The sequence below is a fragment of the Schistocerca serialis genome, chromosome 4 (assembly GCF_023864345.2).
Source record: "Schistocerca serialis cubense isolate TAMUIC-IGC-003099 chromosome 4, iqSchSeri2.2, whole genome shotgun sequence".
Classification (NCBI taxonomy): Eukaryota; Metazoa; Arthropoda; class Insecta; order Orthoptera; family Acrididae; genus Schistocerca; species Schistocerca serialis.
In genome coordinates this window covers 417,487,447-417,510,453 of record NC_064641.1, presented here as the reverse complement: position 1 = coordinate 417,510,453, position 23,007 = coordinate 417,487,447, and the positions used below count along the sequence as shown (strand labels likewise).

The window sequence follows — 23,007 nt, the reverse complement described above, 5'->3', positions numbered from 1 at the left end:
TTCCAAGACTTTCACAACTAATTCCTGTAATTGATCAATATCCGACGGAATGTTTGCAGCAGACAGCTGAATACAATCTATGTCTTCCAGAGCTGGATATGTAACGTCTTCACCGTTGGGGTGTCCCTTCCTGACCAGCTGCCTCAATACCGTAGTAAGTAACAAAGGCTCCTCGAGCCTTGACAGACGCACCAAATCCTCCAAATCTTTATATGCATTTTTAGGATCTACTTGACTATACAAGTTCCCTCCACCAGATTTTCCTGCTTTGTCTACTTCAACTAGACTACTTTTATCTACACTATTTACATTTTTTACATGTCCATCTCCATCAAAATTACTGCCGCCACCTCCTATTACAAGGGCAGTGACCTGTGAAGCGTCTTCGTTTTCGTCTTCCTTAAAACCTTTCGTCGATTCTTCTTCTACAGAGGTCGACGGCTGGATCGACAGGCAGTTGACACCCACCTCCAGATCGTCCACCGTCCGAACTCCAACCTCCACTGTCCGACGGCCAGGTGACCTGGAGAGACACTCTGGATCAGCCAACGAACCTGTGGAGAAAGCTTTATACATTAGTTTCCCCCGCTCCGCATCTCGTTTAATTTTACTTGGAGATTTCCGTTTCGGAATTTTAATGGTCGCCATAATCAGTTCTTTGAATTATCCTATCCAGGAACATTTTTTAAGTGGGACACTCCTTGACTCCCCCACATTTGCGGTCTCTCTTGCTACATGGTATACATAAAGGTTGGCGATCCTTACTTTTACAGTCTTTTTTGTCATGTCCAATCTGCCCACAATGGGCACATATGACATGAGTTTCCGTGCAAAACTTATTCGTATGGTTCAAATCGTGACATTTAGTACATCTAGGTACTGCGAGATAATCTTTGACATTAACAGCAGAGTATCCCACTTCCTATTCGTGTCAAGAGTTTCCACAGCTCGGGAGAAACCTCTACCACATGGTGAACAGTCGGTTTCTCCCGTGGGCCAACTTTGAATTTCAACTTAAATTGGTCGTCAAATTCTACCCGGGTCACTGATACATCAAAGTTCTGAATAGATCTTGCGTCCAACAAATCATCCGCACTTAGATGAGTTGGGACGTCGTAAAGGCACATCAACGGCCGACGTTTCCACGGAGGTTCGCATTTAACATTCTCTGCTAATTGAGGATTTGTAAGTATCTTTGTGCTGTCTTCTTGAGTTGCAGTTTCGACTATCAGAACATTCTTTGCCGTCCTAACGCTGATAATTTTAATTTTGTCTCGCACTTTTCAAAAACCGACTTGACAGCCCGTATATCCTCTCCATATTTAGGCTTAATGAATACTATGGGAACAGTTTTCTGAATATTTTTTTGTATTGTTTCCTTTGCCGACGGCGCTTTGCCCACAGGGGCAGCTGCAACAGCACTTACGGGCTGACTTCTCAAGCGTTCGTTTTCACGTTCAAGCTCCATTATCCGTCCCTCAAGTTGGGAGTGGGCTGTCGCCGAACTCGCCACAAAGCCCTTGATGTTGTTTATGGCATAATTGCCAAGTTTTCCATTCTTTATACTTGAGTCAAGCAGCTTCTGAAGTCTTATGTGTCGCTCAGTGACAGACAAAGTCTCCGCAATCTCGGAACCAAGCACATCATCACTCTCTATATTTTCCGCCATATTTAACATTTAGAGAGTGAAAAAACGGAGGCCCGCCTCTTTCCCTGGACCAGCCTCTCTGGCATGGGGGGAGGCTAAAATGCAGCTCGCTCACCGGTCCCACCCCTTGACCAAGAGCTCTCAACAACTGAGCTGCTAGGTTTAGTGCGCCGTATGGACAGCGCACTAGTCCTCTTCGGCTGCTGCATCAGTGAAGTTTTCTCCCGCTCCTTTAGCGGCGAATACCCCTGCATTCCAGGAGAGCGGATTCACCCTCCATCCTTCGCCCCTACGAGGACGAGTTTCCACCAAAAGCTAAAGACCTGGTCCTACTCAGGTGCCGGGCCAGTCCCCCAGACGTTCAGGGGTCTGGACCCATCTAACCTAACCGGGGACATGTCACCACGCCCCAGCTTAGTGGATGATGCCTCAGAATTCCAGGGGCAAGGCGGGTGACCTTCGCCAACTTGGGCCAGGATCCCGCCTCGACGAATGCAGCCGCCAGAACCGGCGTACAAGGTGTTCAGCACGCCGTCGCACCCCTGTCCTTTAGTCGCCCAAAGGCTCAACAGCTCCACCACGAGAAGGTGGACAGGGGCACTTGGGAAGGAGAGGCTAAGATGGTCGAGAGGCATCCTTCCCCTGCTTCCTATTTCCAACCATGGGGCCACATCAACCTCAAACCCACAGCATGAGACAGCCGGAGCTAGTAGATAGGGACAGCGGGAATCTCTTTAATCCATTCATGCGCATCACTAATTAGATGACGAGGCATTTGGCTACACTAAGAGTGTCATCGGTTACTCCGAGGCCGTTTACCCAAGCTTGCTTGAATTTCTGAGCGTTGACACGTTCAGAGCACTAGGCAGGAGTCGCATGTCAGAGCAGACAGACCCACCCATCGACACGACTCCCACCCAGGGCAAGTCCAAGCCGACACAGGCAACGGAGGGAAGCGACCACCCAAGTCAGCCCCACAGCACGACATCAACCGAGCAAGCCCGGGAGTCAAGCGCCGCCGGTCCACGACTGTCGCAGCAGACCTCATATTGCCACCGAATCACAGTGGTGGGGACGCCAAAGGGGAGAAGCCCCAATGACCTTGGGGCCCCATCCTACAAAAAAAAAAAGAGTCCCCGGCTTAAAGACCACACGGGCGACGGACGAGCTCAGCAAACCTACTGATGGGCACCCAACAGACCATGAACCACAGCTCAAGCAGTGCCAGGTTCTGTGAGCAAAGCTGGAACTGCAGACCTCAACCGAACCTACACCTCTCGGATAAGCCGTTACTCTCGGGTGTCAGCTCAGGGACAACACATCAGGGCACATAGGCACAAGACGTCGCTGCCGCGGATGTGAAGTCCAATGGGTGGAAATCGCAATGCTTCGTTTTAATTAGACAGTCGGATGCCCCCAGTCCGTGCCAGTTCTGAGTTGAATGGCAGCTGAAGAGAATCCACGCACCCGCGCGCCTCCGGAGGAGCACGCTACGGTGGACGTGGCCTGGCAGCAAAGAAGAACCGTGAGAGGCCAAGGCATGGGACGGAGCTCTGATCCTGCACGCAGGTTGAGGCACCGGGACGCCAAACTGACGGCCGAGTATAGGCACGACGCTTCAGCGCCATCCATTTTCAGGGCTAGTTGCTTTGGCAGGTGAGTTGTTACACACTCCTTAGCGGATTCCGACTTCCATTGCCACCGTCCTGCTGTCTTAAGCAACCAACGCCTTTCATGGTTTCCCATGAGCGTCGATTCGGGCGCCTTAACTCGGCGTTTGGTTCATCCCACAGCGCCATTTCTGCTTACCAAAAGTGGCCCACTTGGCACTCCGATCCGAGTCGTTTGGTCGCGGCTTCAGCATATCAAGCAAGCCAGAGATCTCACCCATTTAAAGTTTGACAATAGGTTGAGGTCGTTTCGGCCCCAAGGCCTCTAATCATTCGCTTTCCTGCACCGCCGGCCACCACGAGGCCGACCAACGGCGAGAGAAAACCATGACCGCACTAAATGCCTGCACTTACCGGCACCCCTACAGCACTCACCTCGCCCAGGCATGGCACGTTAGTGCTGACCCACTTCCCGACCAAGCCCGACACACCCAGATCCTCAGAGCCAATCCTTATCCCGAAGTTATGGATCCAATTTGCCAACTTCCCTTACCTACATTATTCGATCGACTACAGGCTCCTCACCTTGGAGACCTGCTGCAGATATGGGTACAAACTGCCACGACACCTCCACATGGCCCTCTCCCAGATTTTCAAGGTCCGAGGGGAAGATCGGGACACCATCGCAACTGCAGTGCTCTTCGCGTTCCAAATCCTATCTCCCTGCTAGAGGATTCCAGGGAACTCGAATGCTCATGCAGAAAAGAAAACTCTTCCCCGATCTCCCCACGGCATCTCCAGGTCCTTTTGGGTTACCCCAACGAGCATCTCTAAAAGTGGGGCCTCACTCGTATCAGTTCCACTGCCGGGTTCCGGAATAGGAACCGGATTCCCTTTCGCCCAACGGGAGCCAGCACAAAATGCATCATGCTATGATGGCCCCAATCAACATCAGATTTCTCCTAGGGCTTAGGATCGACTGAATCGTGTGCAACAGCTGTTCACACGAAACCCTTCTCTGTGTCAGCCCTCCAGGCCCTCGCTGGAGTATTTGCTACTACCACCAAGATCTGCCCCGACGGCGGGTCCAGGCATGCTCACGCCCAGACCCTTCTGCGCATACTACCACGACCCTCCTACTTGTCAGGGCTACGCGGCCGGCCGAAAGGACCGCCCATCACTGCCAAACTGACGGCCGAGTATAGGCACGACGCTTCAGCGCCATCCATTTTCAGGGCTAGTTGCTTTGGCAGGTGAGTTGTTACACACTCCTTAGCGGATTCCGACTTCCATTGCCACCGTCCTGCTGTCTTAAGCAACCAACGCCTTTCATGGTTTCCCATGAGCGTCGATTCGGGCGCCTTAACTCGGCGTTTGGTTCATCCCACAGCGCCATTTCTGCTTACCAAAAGTGGCCCACTTGGCACTCCGATCCGAGTCGTTTGGTCGCGGCTTCAGCATATCAAGCAAGCCAGAGATCTCACCCATTTAAAGTTTGACAATAGGTTGAGGTCGTTTCGGCCCCAAGGCCTCTAATCATTCGCTTTACTGGATGAGACTTGTACAAGCACCAGCTATCCTGAGGGAAACTTCAGAGGGAACCAGCTACTAGGTGGTTCGATTAGTCTTTCGCCCCTATACCCAGCTCTGACGATCGATTTGCACGTCAGAATCGCTACAGACCTCCATCAGGGTTTCCCCTGACTTCGTCCTGGCCAGGCACAGTTCACCCTCTTTCAGGTCCCAATGTGTATCCTCTAGGTGCGCCTCACCTCGCAGTGAGGACGAGACGGCGAGGAGTGCGGCGGCCGCCGCCCTGTAAAGGGCGGCGAAGCCCCATCCTCCCTCGGACCGAGCAAGGCGAGACCTTCACTTTCATTACACCTTTAGGTTTCTTACAGCCCAATGACTCACGCACATGTTAGACTCCTTGGTCTGTGTTTCAAGACGGCTCGCGAAACTGTCCAAAGCTGGAGCGCCGCTGACGGGAGCGATTATTCCGCCCGAGAGCATTCGGAGCCAACAGCGACACAGGTCTGGGGCTGGGCCATGTAGGTTCGTCATCTGGGAAGAACCGCGTGAGCTTGCTGGGAGCCCGAGCGCCTAAAGGGGCGAATCGACTCCTCCCGATATACCGCCGAGCAGCCACCCAGGACACTGGGGCTCTTCCCAACAGACGCAAACCGAGGCCTGCTAAAAGACAGGCTGCGCACCGGGGCCATAGGCCAGCACCCAGCGGATCGCGACGTCCTACTAGGGGAGAAGTGCGGCCCACCACACTCCGGAACGGCCCCAGCCTGCGGCGAGTGGAAAGGCAACCGGACACGATCCCGCCACGTATTGCTCTGCTCTGGCGGCCGGCCCCATCTGCCGAGGGCGGGGGTCAGTGGCCGGATGGGAGTGAATCTCACCCGTTCGACCTTTTGGACTTCTCACGTTTACCCCAGAACGGTTTCACATACTTTTGAACTCTGTCTTCAAAGTTCTTTTCAACTTTCTCTCACGGTACTTGTTCGCCATCGGTGTCGTGGTGATATTTAGTCTCAGATGGAGTTTACCACCCACTTGGAGCTCCACTCTCAAGCAACCCGCCTCGAAGGAGAGGTCCCGCCGACGCTCGCACTGGCCACTACGGGCCAATGCCGCTTTCAAGTTGGACTTAGGCTCAGTGCGAGGCGTCAGGGTAGTGAACCCTCCCAAACACCACATGCCACGACAGGTGGAAGTCTGCGGTGTTCGGTGCTGGACTCTTCTCTGTTCGCTCGCCGCTACTGGGGGAATCCTTGTTAGTCTCTTTTACTCCGCTTAGTAATATGCTTAAATTCAGCGCGGAGTCTAGCCTGCACTGAGGTCGTTGTACGAAGTGTCGCACGACACACCACCAGCCGGCTGTGCACTCTACCGAGACAGTACTGGTATGCGAACCGCCAGGCGACGGGCAAGCATCGCACGTTTAAAGAGACGCGGCCGGCCCCACAGGCGGCCACGTCACTCCCAGGTCTCCGAAGAGGGGCAAACGCCGCGTTTCAGGATGCGTAGCCGACCCTTAGCCACACGTGGCCCGGGAAAGGAATCCATGGACCGCAATGTGCGTTCAAAACGTCGATGTTCATGTGTCCTGCAGTTCAAATGTCGACGCGCAATTTGCTGCATCCTTCATCGACCCACGAGCCGAGTGATCCACCGTCCTGGGTGACCTTCTTTTAGTTTCCGCTGTCTCTTTCAAACCAGTTGCATAGGCGGGACTGAGGCTGTAACGGCCTCAGGGCCGTTGGGTGTCGTACGGCTCAACACCGGAGCGGGCAGGCACTGGTGCGAAAGCCATTCAAAACCGGCGCTAGGCGCCAGGTGCTGTAGGCCAGCCGTTCCAGAGCTTTGGCGCTCGTACCACACAACATTTCCGTTTGTTTCGAGAAGCACCTGCCGTACAGGTAGCGTGTTGCGCGACACACCACGCACATCGAAAGACATGCAGTCTAGTCGGTAATGATCCTTCCACAGTTTCACCTATAGACACCTTGTTACGACTTTTACTTCCTCTAAATGATCAAGTTTGGTCATCTTTCTGGTAGCATCGGCCACGACAGAGTCGATGCCGCATACCAGTCCTAAGACCTCACTAAATCATTCAATTGGTAGTACAAAGGGCAGGGACTTAATCAACGCGAGCTTATGACTCGCGCCTACTGGGAATTCCTCGTTCATGGGGAACAATTGCACGCCCCGATATCTACCACGAAGGAGGTTCAGCTGGTTACTCCGACCTTTCGGCCTAGGAAGACACGCTGATTACTTCAGTGTATCGTGCGTGCGGCCCAGAACATCTAAGGGCATCACAGAACGGTAATTGCTCAATCTCGTGCGGCTAGAAGCCGCCTGCCCCTCTAAGAAGAAAAGTAATTGCTAACAGCACGAAGAATGTCACGCGACTAGATAGCAGGCTAGAGTCTCGTTCGTTATCGGAAGTAACCAGAAAAATCGCTCCACCAACTAAGAACGGCCATGCACCACCACCCACCGAATCGAGAAAGAGCTATCAATCTGTCAATCCTTCCGGTGTCCAGGACTGGTGAGGTCTCCCATGTTGAGTCAAATTAAGCCGCAGGCTCCAATCCTGGTGGTGCCCTTCCGTCAATTCCGCCTGCTGGCACCAGACTTGCCCTCCAATAGATATTCATTAAAGGATTTAAAGTGTACTCATTCTGATTATGGGGCCTCTGATGAGTCCCATGTCGTTATTTTTCGTCACTACTTCCCCATGCCGGGAGTGGGTAATTTGCGAGCCTGCTGCCTTCCTTGGATGTGGTAGCCGTTTCTCAGGCTCCATCTCCGGAATCGAACCCTGATTCCCCGTTCCCCGTTAGATCCACGGTAAGCGCAGAACCCACCATCCACAGTTGATAAAGCAGACATTTGGAAGATGGGTCGCCCGTACGAGGACTGTGCGATCAGCCCAAAGTTATTCAGTCACCAAGGCAAACGGACCGGACGAGCCGACCAATTGGTTTTGATCTAATAAAAGCGTTGCTTCCAACTCTGGTCGGGACTCTGGTTTTTTTATTTTTTTAAAAAAAAGAAAAATTCTTAATTAGATAACCATTATAATTAATACAAATTAACCCACTTCCTTAGCTCATTAGTGGGTCCTAACGTTTAAACATTTTTTAATTAAATTGTGCAGTTAGTTTTTTAGTTTTATGGTGAGCTACAGTTACTAACAACAATGGGCAAATAATATCTACATCTACTATCTATACCGAAATCCTATAACTAATTGAATTTATATATATATATATATATATATATATATATATATATATATATTATGCAGCGTCACATGTGTGCCAGTAAGAATGTGAACCTACTATAATATGCCTTGTTCTTCGAGCTAAACCCGAAGAACATGCCCCTGGCACTGGGCAGGCCTCGACGTTATAATTCGCTGCAGTATCTATTCTAATTTCCTGTTCCATGTCCTACAAACTAACTTATTCTACGTCATGTCCGGTGTGTGTCATAATCGGTGGTTGGTCCCTACTCCCCCTAGTCCTGCACGTGGCGGATTCCAACTCGGAAGATGTTGGCCAGTCCACGCACAGGCGGCATGGGAATAGGGCTCTTGGTCGAAATCTGTGATTATTGTCCTTGTTATTTACTGTATCTCTCTTAGATATTCAATTAGAACTTTTCGTGATACCTCGTTTGCCAAGGTGTTTAGGGCCTGAAAAGTTTCCTCTCGTCTGAGCAGTTGATACGTGTCATGGTTGGGAAGTCTGTCTCGTAGTGTGTTTGCGACATCATTGAAGAGGGGACATTCGTAAACAACATGCTTGGGTGTACCCTCCGGATCGCCACAGTCACACGCTGATGTTGCCCTTTTCCCAAATCGACATAAGTACGTCGGGTAGGGTCCATGGCCAGTGAGAAAGTGAATGCCCCCAGGCGTTCCCTCACATCAGGTAGAAACTGGAAGGTTCGTCGTCCAGCCTCTTCTATCACCCAAGTCTCCTGCCAGAGCTCCTCCCCTCTTTTCCTTATTTCTCTTTTATCCCCCACCCTAATACCCATAATATCTACAATCTTCTCGTACTTACCCTTTTTGGCCCAATACCAGGCCGCCTGTTCCCTTATCTTTATGTCCAGAGGGCAAAGCCCCATTATGACTAATAGGGCCCCCCCTGGAGATGTTCTGTAGGCACCCACAGCTCTTAGTATCATGCTTCTCTGGACCCTTCTCACTGCCATGGCGGGCACCACCCTCGTAAGCCTGTGCGCCCAGACTCCCGAGCCGTAGCCCACAACTGAGGTTAGGATGCTGTTATGATAAAGTCTAATTAGGTGTGGAGGAAGATGGATTCTTTTATGGCCTATTGAGATGAGGTTGTTTAGTATGTGAAGGGCTCTCTGGGTGACGGTATCAATGTGCTTACCGAAACCCCACCTCTCGTCAATGATGACTCCTATGTAGCGTGTCTCATGTCGTCTAAGAACTGGTGAACCGTCTATTCTGACAGTCGGATTTCTAATGAGATGTCATTTTAGCATGAGGTAAGTAGATTTGCTGGGCGATATTGTCATTTTAGTCGTGTGGCACCACTGTTGGAGTTTATCTAATGCAGTCTCTATTTTCGGTTCGATGTCTTCGCGGCTGCGGCCGCCAACCAACAGGAGGAGGTCATCCGCATAGGCTATCACCTCTAGCACCTCTTCACTCTGTTGTAAACTATCTAACAAAGGCTCCATATGGATGTCCCAGAAGAGGGGTCCTAAGACGGAACCTTGGGGACATCCTTTAGTAATTGTCTTTCCAACTCTTTTGCTAGAGGATGATAGCCAGACCTCCCGATCCTCGCAATAGCTCCTCAGGCAACCATATAGTGGCCCTGGACACACTTTCTCCCACAGGCAGGAGAAGAGCGAAGGCCACCACAGGTTGTCGAAGGCGCCACTGATGTCAACCATGATGCCAACCACGTATTTGTGCGGGGTCGAGCCACAGTCCTCGGCCACCAGGGCGATTGCATCAGATGCTGACCGCCCCGGCCTGAACCCGAACTGCCTGTCACTCATCCCGCACAAAACTCGGTGTGCTGTCAATCTGTCAGCCAATAATTTCTCCAATATTTTGCCAAATGAATCCAGCATGCAGATCGGCCTGTAAGATTTCACTTCTGCAGGATCCTTATCTGGTCCTTTCTTAATGATAACTACATGTGCCATTTTCCATTTCTTTGGGACTTTCCTCTGTCGGAGGCATTCATTGTACAGATGTGTTAGTGGCGCAGTCAGCTGAGGCGCCAGAAACTGCACCACCTCCGCCACAATGCCGTCTCGCCCAGGTGCTTTTCCTCTTTGCAAAGATCTTACATGGGTTGCTACCTCCTCCTCTGAGAAGGGGTAGACAGCCGTCTCATTGGTGTATATTTCTTGGTCTTGATCTCTGAGTTGCTGCTGTCCCTCCGTCTCCCCATCCGCATTGTCGTCAGGCAGCAGGGAGTGGAGGAGGACCCCCGCAGTCTCCTGCCAGGACTCCGTCATCCTATCCCCGTACCTGACTGTTGATAACTCCAGAGGAGTGCGGATTTTTTCTCTCAACAACTCATATGGGAGCCCCCACGGGTCCGTGAGTAGCTGGTTGAGCACAAAGTTTTCCCAACTTTTCATTCTAACTTCCTGCAGTTCCTTTTGGAATTTCCGCTTTTCCTCCCTGTACATCAACTGCCACCTTTGTCGTTCCTGCCAGACGACACTGCGCTGATAATGCCTCCTTAGCCTTCTGACAGACTGACGCAGTTCTTGTAGTTCAGCTGACCGTGGTGACGGGGAGGCCGCCATGGCCCTCCTCCTAGTAGGTATGGCTGCCCTCACCGTTCTTGTCACTGCAGTCACCAGTTCCTCTGCCCTCTGGTCTACGTCCATGTCCAAGTGCATGTCATCTTCCGGTGATGGAGGAATGTCACACTCCCTCGCTAAGCGTTCCCAGTCGGCTCTTCTATAATTTAGTTGTACTTCCCACCCCGTGGCCCAGCGGCACTCTCTTTCTCCTATGGTGAACGTTATCAGATTATGGCCGCTTGTGGTGGCATTCTCTGTGACTCTCCAGTTTTGAAGATTGTTAGCTGCATTCGGAGTTACTGGGGTGACATCGATGTTTGTGCCCTGTCCTCCACCTGCAGCGTAGGTGGGAGGATTGCTGGGTCTGTTAGCCACCACAAGTTGTGATGCCATAAGTTCTTCGACCTTTTCGCCATTAGCATCTCTTGTGCCACTGTACCACAGGGGGGGATTTTGCGTTAATGTCGGCAGTTATTACGAGTTTTCTTCCCCGCAACGCCGTGGTAACTCTCGCTAGGTGGTCTATGTAAAGTTCTATGTTGTCCCCATACTGAAAGTACATATTTATGAGAGTTAAAATTCCCGTAGGGGATTGAAACTTCACGACGTTGCAGTGGCTAGTTTTGAACTGTGAGAGTATGGTAACTCTCAAGAGTTTATTTGTTATTATTATTGCTGCCTTCGGGTCATCCCCTCTGTTGACTATTTGCCAGCTTGCAGGAGCAAAAGCTATTTTCCCAGCCAGGGAGTATGGCTCCTGTAGACAGGCAACATCTTGTCTCCTCCCCTCCACCTCCTTTCGGAGCTCCTGCATTGGGAGTCTGCTGTTGTGTGTGTTAAGCTGTCCTATGGTTATTTTTGTCATTATGGGAAGTATGTGTGAATTCGGTCATGTGGCCAGGTCTTACTCCAGTCAAATGCAATTCGTCCATGTGCTGTTACTGATTGTTGGTAAATGTCGTCAAGATCAAATTTCTCTCCTCATCTTTCGAATACTTTCTTGAGCGAGTCTCGCAAGGCTCCAAAGTCGGTGGGGAGATTCACTGATTTTAGCTGGATTCTGTCAACAGCCTCCATAACCGAAAAAGTTATCCTCCTGCCGTCTTCATGTCCTACACAGACCACATGCCGTAAGGCAGTGGTCAGGGTAGCCGGCTGCTCCAATCTGGGTAATTGCATGGTGTACTCCAAGTTGGGGCACACCCTAACCGGATCGACCGGTGGTAGTCTAACTATTGGTGTGCATTGTGTGGTGGGGCTCATACTTCAGCTCGTCACTATGTTTTCTTGTATTGGTAGTTCATTTGTATTATTGTCCCTGAGAGTTGCTAGAGCCACAGGATGCCCTTGCCGTTGTAGATGTAGTTTCGGCTTTGTTTCCCGGCTTCCAGATGAGGGAATTTCAGCCATGGGGGGGGGGGGGGGAGATTGGTTTGAATGCCTATATCCATTGTTGGAAATTCGGTTTGTATGGCTATGTCTTTTGTTTCAATTTTGGTGGCTCCCAAAAGCGACCTCAAAAAATCCTTGAATCTACTTGCCCGCATGGCATCCCTCCTCCTTTTGCTCGGGGACTTTCGCTTTGGCATCCTGTTCGGTATGCCGGGCTCAGCCATAGTCGGTTCTAGAGATCAGTCTCTGCTCCAACATTCTGTATGTCGGGCAATTTCTGCCTGTGGCTCCGCAAGACTTCTTCCCTCGATTCTTGCATGGTATGCAAACTGCCGCCGCCTTGCAGTCCTTGCGGCTGTGACCTTTTCCCCACACTTAGTGCACGCCGGCTCCCTGGTGCACAGCCTTAGGATGTGGTCCAAGTCACCACAGTTGTGGCAACGAGGTACCACGACATAATCTCTAGTGTTGATGGCATGGAAGCCAACATACAATCTGCCCATTGTTATATTCTTCCACATTGGCGCCGATACTTCGGCGACGTGATGAACAACATCACGACCCCGCGGCCCAGTCTTAAATTTCAACTTAAAGTTGTTCTTGAATTCGTCTTCTTTTATTCCATCAAAATTCTGCTGTCTGACTGTTTCTACGAGTTCTTCATTTGTCATAATTGTAAGTACGTCATACAGTATGACGAGAGGATTTCTTTTCCTCGGCGGTTCACATTTGACCACCGAGTTCAGTTCCTGATTATTCAATAGCATTTCTTTACCTTCCTCTGAGGCAACTTCGACTATCACGAAATTTCTGCTCGGTTTAACATTTTTAATTTTAATTTTGTCTTTGACGGGGTCTATATTTTTTGTGAAAAGTTCCCGAATTTTCTTGATACTTGTGTCCTGCCCAGGCAATGTCCTGAGGAAGACTGCTGTGTCTGTTCTTTTTGTGACTTTATCAATGGTGTCTCTGGTTGTGCTTTGTGGGCGCTTGGTGGGTGCTTGCGCGGCCACAGCCGCCCACGTCTTTGCCGGTTGCCTCCTTAATCTGTCGTTCTCTTTTTCAAGCTCTTCCACCCTTCACTCAAGTTTGGCGTGGGCAATAGCCCATGCGGCCAGCTCATTTTTTATGATGGCAAGTCCTGCTTGGCTTATCTTGCCAATCTTTATTTGTTGCTCCATGAGCGACGAGATTCTAGAGTACCTCTGCATAACCGTTTCATTCTCAGTCTGTCCCTGCTCGTCCTGGGAAGAGGGACTCTGTTTGCATGTATTAGCTCTGGAATTACCACAGTTATCCAAGTAACGTGGGTACGATCTAAGGAACCATAACTGTTTTAATGAGCCATTCGCGGTTTCACCTTATTGCGGCTTGTACTGAGACATGCATGGCGTAATCTTTGAGACAAGAGTATGACTAGTGGCAGGATCAACCAGGGAGCTGCATCAACTGGAGCTGAGCATTCAGCCACCTGGAAGTGTGTCCCAAGGGCCTCTGCGATCACGCAAGCGTCCGCTCAATTATTCAGCAAACAGGAGGAGGCAGAGCTCCAATCCACGATACACCTCGAAACCCTCTCAGGTCCTGGCGGCGAGCAGCGCCATCTTAAGTACTTGGTCGCGTTCGAGAGAGGCGCAATCGCCCGGTGTTAGGCGAGTAGACGCTTTCAGTGCGAACACCCATGTTCCCAACTGAGTTTGCCACTGCCGACAAAGTCCCGGGAGTGTGCTGTAGTGGCGTCGATGGCAGGAGACAACACGCGGCCACCAATGGTGACCGCGCAGCGCCAACGCCAGTGCCACAGAAGGGCATAGCCCCACTTGAGTGCAGAAGCGAACTCTCCCAGCACTGCGCACGCACCAACACGTCTGCACAGCTGTGACACAAACCACCAGCGAGAACCGCCGTGGCGACCGAGTGCCGGGCGGCGGCGCATCCTCAACGCATACAGTTCTCAATCGGACCAGCACATTGCAGATGTCCTCCGCGCTTCACACCAGGCTTGGGAGAACCGACTTTGGCCGCACGGCGCAGCGCGCAGGGCGCGCTGGCGCGCGGCTGCGCCACCTGCCGCGTCCATCGGCTTGCGCGCCTGCCACTGGGCGCCCCCACCAGCCGGCTGTAGCGCGTGCGCCAACGCAGCGAACGGCCAGCACACCAGGCGGCCCCCCATCACTGGCCGGGGACAGTCCCACCCAGCCACTGCCACATATAGCTTCATACTCAAATAGGGCCATTCACGTTCGTGGGTATCACGGGTATCACTGAAACAACCGGTTAGTAACTGTACCGATCGTCGCTATCACCGATTCACCTCCAGCATGAACAACCTCTCAACAACGGATTTCCAGTTCATTTGCATATCGTCGGCAGCAAACACAGACGTCCATCACCATTTGCGAATTCAATGATTCTTGCATGCTTGTATGTTATGTGTCACCACACGCTACATCAGCCCACAAACACGCAGCGAAGTGTGCATGACGAGAGAACACGTGGAAGGTGGCTCGCATACGTATTCGATATTCATTGCGTGAGTGACTGTCAACCGGCCTCTGTAGCGTGTTGCAGATGTGGAACGTGGTGCACCATGGTATCACGTTGTGTGAGAAAAAATGACTAAATCGGAATACACACGTCACCACATCAACAGACGGCTCATGCTGATCCCCATCAAGGGCGACACGTAATCCTTTCGTCCCCCCGCCCCCCCCCCCACACCCCACACGTCTTAACGGCGTACCACAGTGCAATCTAGCTATAATGGGGAGCCGAGACAAATAGCATCGTGCACAACATATGGGCCTTGGGGTTCGCCGTTGTTGGGTGCAGCCATTGTACAGTCACACATGTGCCATGGTGTATCATTCAGTACATAACGACCGATGTTCAGTACAGTATGTGGGTTAGTTGTACGACATCAGCGGACAGTGGACACTGGCCGTACCATGACGTACACTGATTGCGTCGGCATGCGAATGCCAATGAACAGCTGCGAAGCTCATTGAACATGCAAACTCCTGACCGACCAGCTTGAGAAGGCAGGAGGGCGATATACGTCCAACTGCAGTGCGTATTACAGTGGACAGTGTGAGCATCTGCAAAGTAATCAACACTCGCAAGGAGTTGACGGTAGCGAACTATGTTGGAGGGTTGCTGTTAGGCAACACTACATTAACGATTCGTATTACAATCACAGGGCAGGTTAAGGTGCAACGTGGGTTGGGTTAAGGCACAACATGGGGTAGGTTAAGGCACAACGTGGGTTAGGTTAAGGCACAACGTGGGTTTGGTTAAGGCACAATGTGGGTTACATTATGGCACATCTTGGGTTAGGTTAAGGCACATCTTGGTTTAGGTTAAGGCACATCTTGGGTTAGGTTTAGGCACAACTTGGGTTATGTTAAGGCATATCGTGTGTTAGGTTAAGGGACTTCGTGGGTTAGGTTAAGGGACATCGTGGGTTAGGTTATGGGACATCGTGGGTTAGGTTAAGGGACATCGTGGGTTAGGTTAAGGGATATCGTGGGGTAACAGTCAGTGTATGAGGCTAGGGTTCGTTCATAGTGAGGATAGTTGGTGGCTGCCTCAAGCAGCGCCAGATATGTCAATTCAGGGTGCACGTTTGGCTGATGTAAGGTGGTGCGTCAGTTCCATGTCATTACCAGGGGAGTGGCAGACCTGTGTGTTTCGTTCCTGATATTGCCTGTCTTGTTGCACAAGGTATTGTTGTGATGTTGGGTGCACCACTCTGGACATGTGTGGGTGTTTTTGGCTGATCTGAGCGATGTTGCTTGTGGGCAGAGTGGGACATTCTGTCTTATTAGTGGACGCCACGTTCTGGTTGTCATAGTTTGGATGGTGTTATGTGGCGGAGAGGATGCACTGGATGTTATTCCATGCTGGTGCCTTATTGTTGTGGCTGTGTCTGTTACAGGCAGAGTGTACTGTGTGATAGAGAGTCTGGGTGAAGCGGTGTTCACGTTGTGTGCACCAACTTAGAGTATGTATAGGGACAGTATCATACATGGCATCTCTGGGTTGGGTTTCCCCTTTCCAGAGATGGATCATCATCAGGGATCCCTGAGCTACTGCTCATCCTCCATTCAAGTCCACCGCATGTGTCCACTACCCAACTCCAGCATGACGAAGGGAACCAGCTTGGAAAAACTACCCCCATTTTTGGGGGAATGGTCCTTCCATTGAAGAGCGCCTTTAGCCACCCTTTGGGGTGCCCACGGGAACCACGTGGAGGCGGCGCCCCCAATGCTGACAGCGACCCTTTCGTCAGCAGTATAGCATCCACTTACAGCATGTTCATACATTGGAGGGGTACCCAGGGGGACAACCTGTAGTCCCCAGGCTGGCGAGGCCCACATGCTGTCGATCACCAGTTTCCTGGGATCTTAGCCATTTCCTGACCATAGAGGTGGTCATCGAACCCTCCGACATACCCTACTTGCCACTGGTGTCCCAGGATCCATGTAGAGGGATCATTGGTGTTTTTTTTAGAGAGGCAGCTCTTCAACCCTCCACTCTATGCCATGGTCCTCCAAGTGTCCAAGAATTTAGGGCTGTTTCGGAATCCTTGGGTCTCGAATCTTTTGTTGTTCCCCTAGATTGAGATTAGCTTTCTTCGGTCTCTTCCTGATGTTTCTGGGGTAAATCGTGATACTTACTCTGTGTTATACAGTATCCTCGCAACTTCCCGAATATCGGAAGCTTCCTCCGCGAATTCTTTTATCGCTAAGTAGCTTTCTTTTGTCCTTAATAGATTTTCCTTTGTCCTGATAGATTCAGGTCCCATTAGCCCCATAAGCTGTTCTCTGGGTTCGTTGTACAGTGTGCTGGCGTAGAGTATGTGATTTGAGTCTTCTTCCTTGCCACATGTGCATCTGTCATTGTCTTATATTCCCAGCTCATATATTTTCTTCTTCAGACTGTGGCCTGTCAGAAGACATGTCAGGGAGTATGGTGGAACCATGCCCCCACGCCAGCCTGTCTGCCATAGTTCCACATGTGGTACCCAGCTAAAAGTTTCCCTGCCATTCTGTGTCCTGTTCCTTCTTTCCTGCAACTCTTCCTGCAACATACAGTTTATATGTTTGTTAGCAATATATCTAGGGTTTTGCCCTATGACAGCTCTTGGAACCTGGAACCCAGCAACCGAGCCAACCATTCCATGTTTGGTATGGTATAGCAAGGCTGCTTTGACTATCTCCAGATCAAGTGGCATACACCCTGTGAGTACTTGGAGAGCATCAGTTGACACAGCCCGGCAGGATCTGGTCATCTGCAAAAGAAATGGTCGTTGGATTGGGTCTAGTATGCGTTTGACATACCGGTGCTTCGTCCGATCTGCCCACACTGCTGCACCATACCTGCAAACAGAGAGACATAGACCTTCGTATATTAGTTTTAATGATTTCTTTTGCAGACCCCACTCTGTTCTGGTCACCCTCAGGAGTGAACCTGATACTTCACCCAGCTTCTTCTGAATGTTCCTCACGTGAGGTGTGAACCACAGTCTTTCATCAAGGGTTATTCCAAGATATGTGAATTCTTGGACAAACTTCATATTCTTGCCTTCAAATGGTATGGTAGGCGGTCTGTGTCTATCGAAAGTGCCTTTGATGGTCATGGCGACTGTTTTGTGATGGGATATTGCGAGCTTGTTCTGTCTCGTCCACCTGCTGACTTTGCCTAATGCTGTTTTTGCTCGTTCTTCTATTTGTTTCCTACTTCGTCCCTTAATTATGATTGCCAGGTCGTCTGCGTAGGCCACCTTTGCCCACTGCTCGCCCTCCCTCTCGACAACCATCTCATCAAAGACGAGGTTCCAGAGGAATGGGCCGCAAATGGAGCCTTGTAGGCAACCCTTTGTGACCCATTTCTCCACGACACCAGCCTTGCTGCTCACCATCACCTTTCGGTTCCTGAAATAATCTCCCATCAGGTCGTACAAGTTTCATGGGCATTGGATTTGTCTTTGACGCCTCATAATGCTGGGCCACCATAGGTTATCAAAGGTGCCTGCTATATCTACAAACACTACAACAACGTACCTCTCCTGACAGTGTACGTGGCTTAGTACTTCCCTAATGGCCATCTCTGTTGATGCACCTTTCCTGAAGCCAAACTGATTTGGGGCCTTCAGGTCCGATTCCTCATATCGTTTCTCAAGACGATTTACAATAAGCCTTTCTAGGACTTTCCCTATGATGGGGAGAAGGCATATTGGGTGGTAGGATTTTGGTTCATCCGTTGGTTTGGCCTCCGATTTCAGAAGTATGCACACTCTTCCTTTCTTCCATGTTTCTGGGACTCTCCTTTCTAGCTGACAGGTGTTATATATCTCTGAAAGGAGGTGAGGGCTGGTATGCCATACTCTTTTGATCTTTGCATCATCAATGCTATCCGGACCTGTTGCTCTTCCTGGTTTGCAGGCTTTAATAGCAGCGCCTATTTCCTCAGTTGTAAAGTCTGGATATAGATCCACATTGTTGTAACTCTCGTTTTCGAGTTTCACAACTAGCTGATCTTCAGTATCCTGATCCGCATCGTCATCAGGTAAGAGGGTTTGGAGCAGTGATTTTGTAGTCTCTTCCCATGTCATGGTAAGAGTCTGGTTCCCAAATTTAATGTTGCTAATTACATTCTCTGTGCCGTATTTTGGCTGGAGTACCCTTCTCGTTATGGCCCATGGATCATTTTTGTCACAGTCAGACACCCACTTCTTCCATGTCTCTTCTTTCGCCTTGGCTACTTCCTTGTGGAACCTGTTTTTAATTTTGTTGTAGTTGCTCTTTGCAGCAACCATAGCAGTTTCATTTTCGATTTTGCGTGTGTGCAGACATGGTATCCCGCCGCAGGTTTGCTAGTTTTGTGTTCCACCATGGTACTGGATTTTGCAACTGTCTCTTCCTTCTCATTGATTTTTTACAGCTCTCATAGACTGCAACCTGCAGTCTGTTTACCTTTTCATTGACCCCCTCCTGTGGGTTTTGTAGCCAGTTCTCTGTGGCACTAATGAGCTATCTATCAAAAATGGACCACTTTGCCCAGCTTGTATTGTAATTTGGGAGTTCTTCTTTTGCCCTCATTCTTTGGGGTACTCTGGCCTCATAAGTGATTGCCCTGTGGTCACTTGATGTCCATTCCTCATGGACCATCCACCTACACAGCATTCTGGCAGCTAAGGGTGTACATATAGTAACATCGATGTTACTCTCCCCATTGGGCCCACTGAAAGTAGTTAGCTGCGATCTCTCATTTATAACCAGAAGACCATGTTGAGAGATAAAGTCCTCCAACTCCCGTCTGTCGTTTGGCTGTGCCAGACTGGTGAGTTGGCATTTGTATCAGCTCCTATGACTATTGCTTTCCCACTCAGTTTGTCCAGGATAACCTCCAATTTTTCTTGGAGGAATTGATCTACAGGTGAACCATATTGGCAGTAAAGGCTAACTACGTAAATCTCACCAAAGTACCCACTTACACTAGCAATGGCCATGTGCTTGTTGCAGAAATTTGTGAGCTGCATTGCTGTTAGTGTCTGCGACCTAGGTGCTATAGCTGCCTTTGTCGCTCCATCTTTGGCGCTATACATGAGCTGGTAATTTGGGAGATAGCCAACTACTTTGTTGTTTATACAGTAGGGTTCCTGGATCAACAGCACATCCACATTCTCTTCATTTATCCTCTGTGCCAGTTAATCAGGGACTACTTTTGCCCTTTGCCCATTTATTTGGAGAATCCTTATGAAATTGTTCTGTGTGTCAGTCCCTTGTCTTCTTCCAGTCTGCTGAACTGCATCATCCCTACTGGCCATAATCAGTTCTGTTGGTTATTATGGCCTTGACCCTGTTATATTCTGGGCAGGATTTCTCTGTTACGGCATGGTTGTGTGGCTTCTTAGCATGCTTACAGTTTGCACAGTGTGCTGGCTGATCTTTCATTGGGCAGTCCTTGTAGGTGTGTCCAGATGCCGCTTGGTGACCACAGGTGTTTTCCACACTCGTGCACTTGGAAGCTGTGTGTCCTTGTCCCTGGCATTTAAAACACCTGTTTATGTTGTTGTAGTTTTTCACTTTGTGTGAGGTACAGTTTATGTAGACACGGCCTTGCTGTGTTAGCTTATTCCAGAGCTCTGGTGTTGTCTCCAAAACCAAGTTCACATCTTCCCGTTCCTTTGGGCCATTCTTGAACAGCACCTTGATGCCATCCATAACTTCTTCCTGAGATGCGTTGAGCCTGGAGAGGTTTCTTTCAAACAGCTCAGTTTTCAGCTCCTCTTCTGTTGTCCGTCTTGGGACATCGAAAATGATTACCTTTGGATTTCTTTTTTTTGGATCTGATATAGCAATTCCGGACTGAGCTATGTCTCCACACTTAATTATTTTTTCTGCATCCTGATCATTTGGGACCTCAAGAACAATGCCTTTGTCTTTTATTGCCTTACATTTTGAGATCCTTACATCTTTTAGTGAAGTGGCGATTAGCGTCCTTACTGTTTCTTGAAGTTCTTTGTCCGTTTTCTGAGCTCCCTCTGCTGGTTTAATCATGAGAACTTTAGGTTGCTGGGTTTAACTGGGCTCGTTTTTTGGTATGTATAGGGACAGCGGGATTTTGGCATATGGGATATAACTGTTCATGAAATGTAAGACATAGGGGTGGACTGCAACTTAGGAGTGCGGGAAAAGTCCGCCATTCATCCGCTGGAGTTCCGAGTTGGGCGGTGGGGGTGGCGCATGCACGGGTCGGGGTGGAGTGATTGTCGGTCGACCACTTGTTATGGCACGGCCACTGGATTTGGGGCACCTGTAGTGGACAGAGGCTGCAGGCTTTTTGCTTAGGGTCGTAAAGTGGGCACAGTGGGCGACAACGACATCATTGTCGGCTTGGCGTCTCATAGATGGCGGTATCGTCGTTGGAAGCGGAGTGGAGGAAGTGATGGTTCGAGAGACTAATAGATGGCGGTATTGTGTGCTGGATGTAGTGTTGTAAGATTCTCGTAGATGGAGGTACTGCATGTGGTTTCGTCATATTTGGATAGATGGAGATACTGTTTCGGCAGTATGGAGCGCATAGTTTCGTGGGATTCCTATAGAAGGAGGTATCGTTTCTGGGCTGCATGCGAAAGTAGTTTAGTCACATTCTCATAGATGGCTTTGTTGTGCCTGTGGGTCGCATTGTCGATGTCGTTGCGTCAGAGTCCGATAAGTGGCGGTATGGTGTCGTCACGAAATAGACAAGTGAGTGGCGTGGGTATTTCACAGATGGCGGTATCGTCTGTTTTGGGATGCTTATTGTGGAGTCGATGTCGTGACTACGAGGGGGCGCGCGCGAATGCGTTGTGTATGTAACATGCGTCGGTATCGTGCGACATTTATTTATTTATTTATTTATACTTGTTATGTCTTTATGGATGTTATTTATTTGGTTTACTTATTGATTTCCTTGTTTATTTTGTGATTTCGCTTATGCGCGTACAAATGTGCCGATCGCACCGCGTTTCCTTTCTATTACGTTTTCTGTCTAGCTGCCAAAAGCCTCTACACACTGTCCGCCGGTGTGCCCCAAGGCTCCGTCCTCTCCCCCCTTCTGTACCTTTTGTACACGGCGGACATGCCACCGCCGTCACCCACCGTCCACCTTCTCCAGTTTGCCGATGACACCTCCTTCCTTGCCCTTGCCCCCAACCTGCAACGCTCCCAACGCCTTCTCCAATCCCATCTTGACCGGTTCACCACTTGGTGCAACCAGTGGTTGCTCAAGGTCAATCCTTCGAAAACCCAGGCGATCATAGTAGGCAAAACCACCCCTTCCTACCGCCTCCTTGATTTCTATCTCACCGTCTATGGCCGTCCCATCGCCCTCACTCCCACCCTTAAGTACCTTGGCGTCACCCTCGACCGTCGCCTCTCCTGGACTCCCCATCTCCAGACAATCCAAGCCAAGGCACGTTCCCACCTCCATCTCCTCAAGCTCCTTTCTGGCCGCACGTGGGGTCTGGACCCCTCCACCATCCTCCACACCTATAAATCCCTCATCCGCCCTATCCTTTGTTATGCCCATCCAGCATGGATCTCCGCTCCCCCTACCTTTTATAAATCCCTCCAAATCCTGGAACGCCATGCTCTCCGCCTCGCCTATCGCATCCATCTCCCCTCCCCCACACGGATCCTGTATGATCTCATCCCCTTCCCCGACCTCCTCCTCTTCCTTGAAAGGATACAGATCCTGTACACCTCCCGTAAACTTGATCCTCCTCAGCCGCTCGTCTCCCCGATCCTCTCCCACCCCCGCCCGCTGCCACGCCTGTATTCCCACGTCCCGCCCGGTCTACATCTCTCCACCCTCCTTACCCTCTCCCAAGGTGGCTTCCGCCAGCTCCCTCTCCCTGATGATGCCCTCCTCCCCTCCATCTACCCCTCCTACCAACTTCGATCCTCCCGCCCTCCTCCTGTACTTACTCCTCTGGGCACCCTCCCTCCCTTCTCTCCCATTTCCATCCCTCCTCCTTTTCTCCCCCCTCGTCCCCCGGGCCTCCCCTTCCCTGACCCTCTCCCCCTGTCCCCGTCTCCTAACCCATGGCATCCTCTTTTCCTCCCCTCTCCCCCTCCTCACCCCAGTTCCCCTCTTGGTAGGTCCCCGGAATCGCACACGCTCAGTGGACATTCGCGCGCCGGAGATCACCGCCATCAGTGTATCGTGTGTGCCATCATGTTTAGTGTTCAGTTTCGCCATCACGCTCCATTGTTCACTAGTGCCATCGTCTTCTTCAGTGTTTGTGCGTCGGTTCTCCAGTTCGTAGTGTGGATTGTCATCAAGTGTGAACGGCTTCTTGTGCTTTTATGTTCTTGTGTCTCCTGTTTTTTCCCGCCGTTTTTCTAAGTGATGTCTCTTCTTTGTTTATCTCCCTGTACTCTCTTCGGCTGAAGAGCGGCGTATTGTGCTGCTGCCGGCCTACCTGTTTGTTCAGGTGTCAAAATAACAATAAAGTAAAAAAAGAAATGCACA

At 50.5% G+C, this 23,007-nt stretch overlaps 1 long non-coding RNA gene and 1 pseudogene across 1 annotated transcript in view; both read right to left on the bottom strand.

The window, feature by feature from the left end:
* LOC126474986 (uncharacterized) overlaps window positions 1–23,007 on the bottom strand; it is a 490,806-nt gene that overhangs the window by 215,312 nt on the left and 252,487 nt on the right. The window lies entirely within an intron of this gene.
* On the bottom strand, window positions 6,299–6,453 carry LOC126476499 (5.8S ribosomal RNA; annotated as a pseudogene).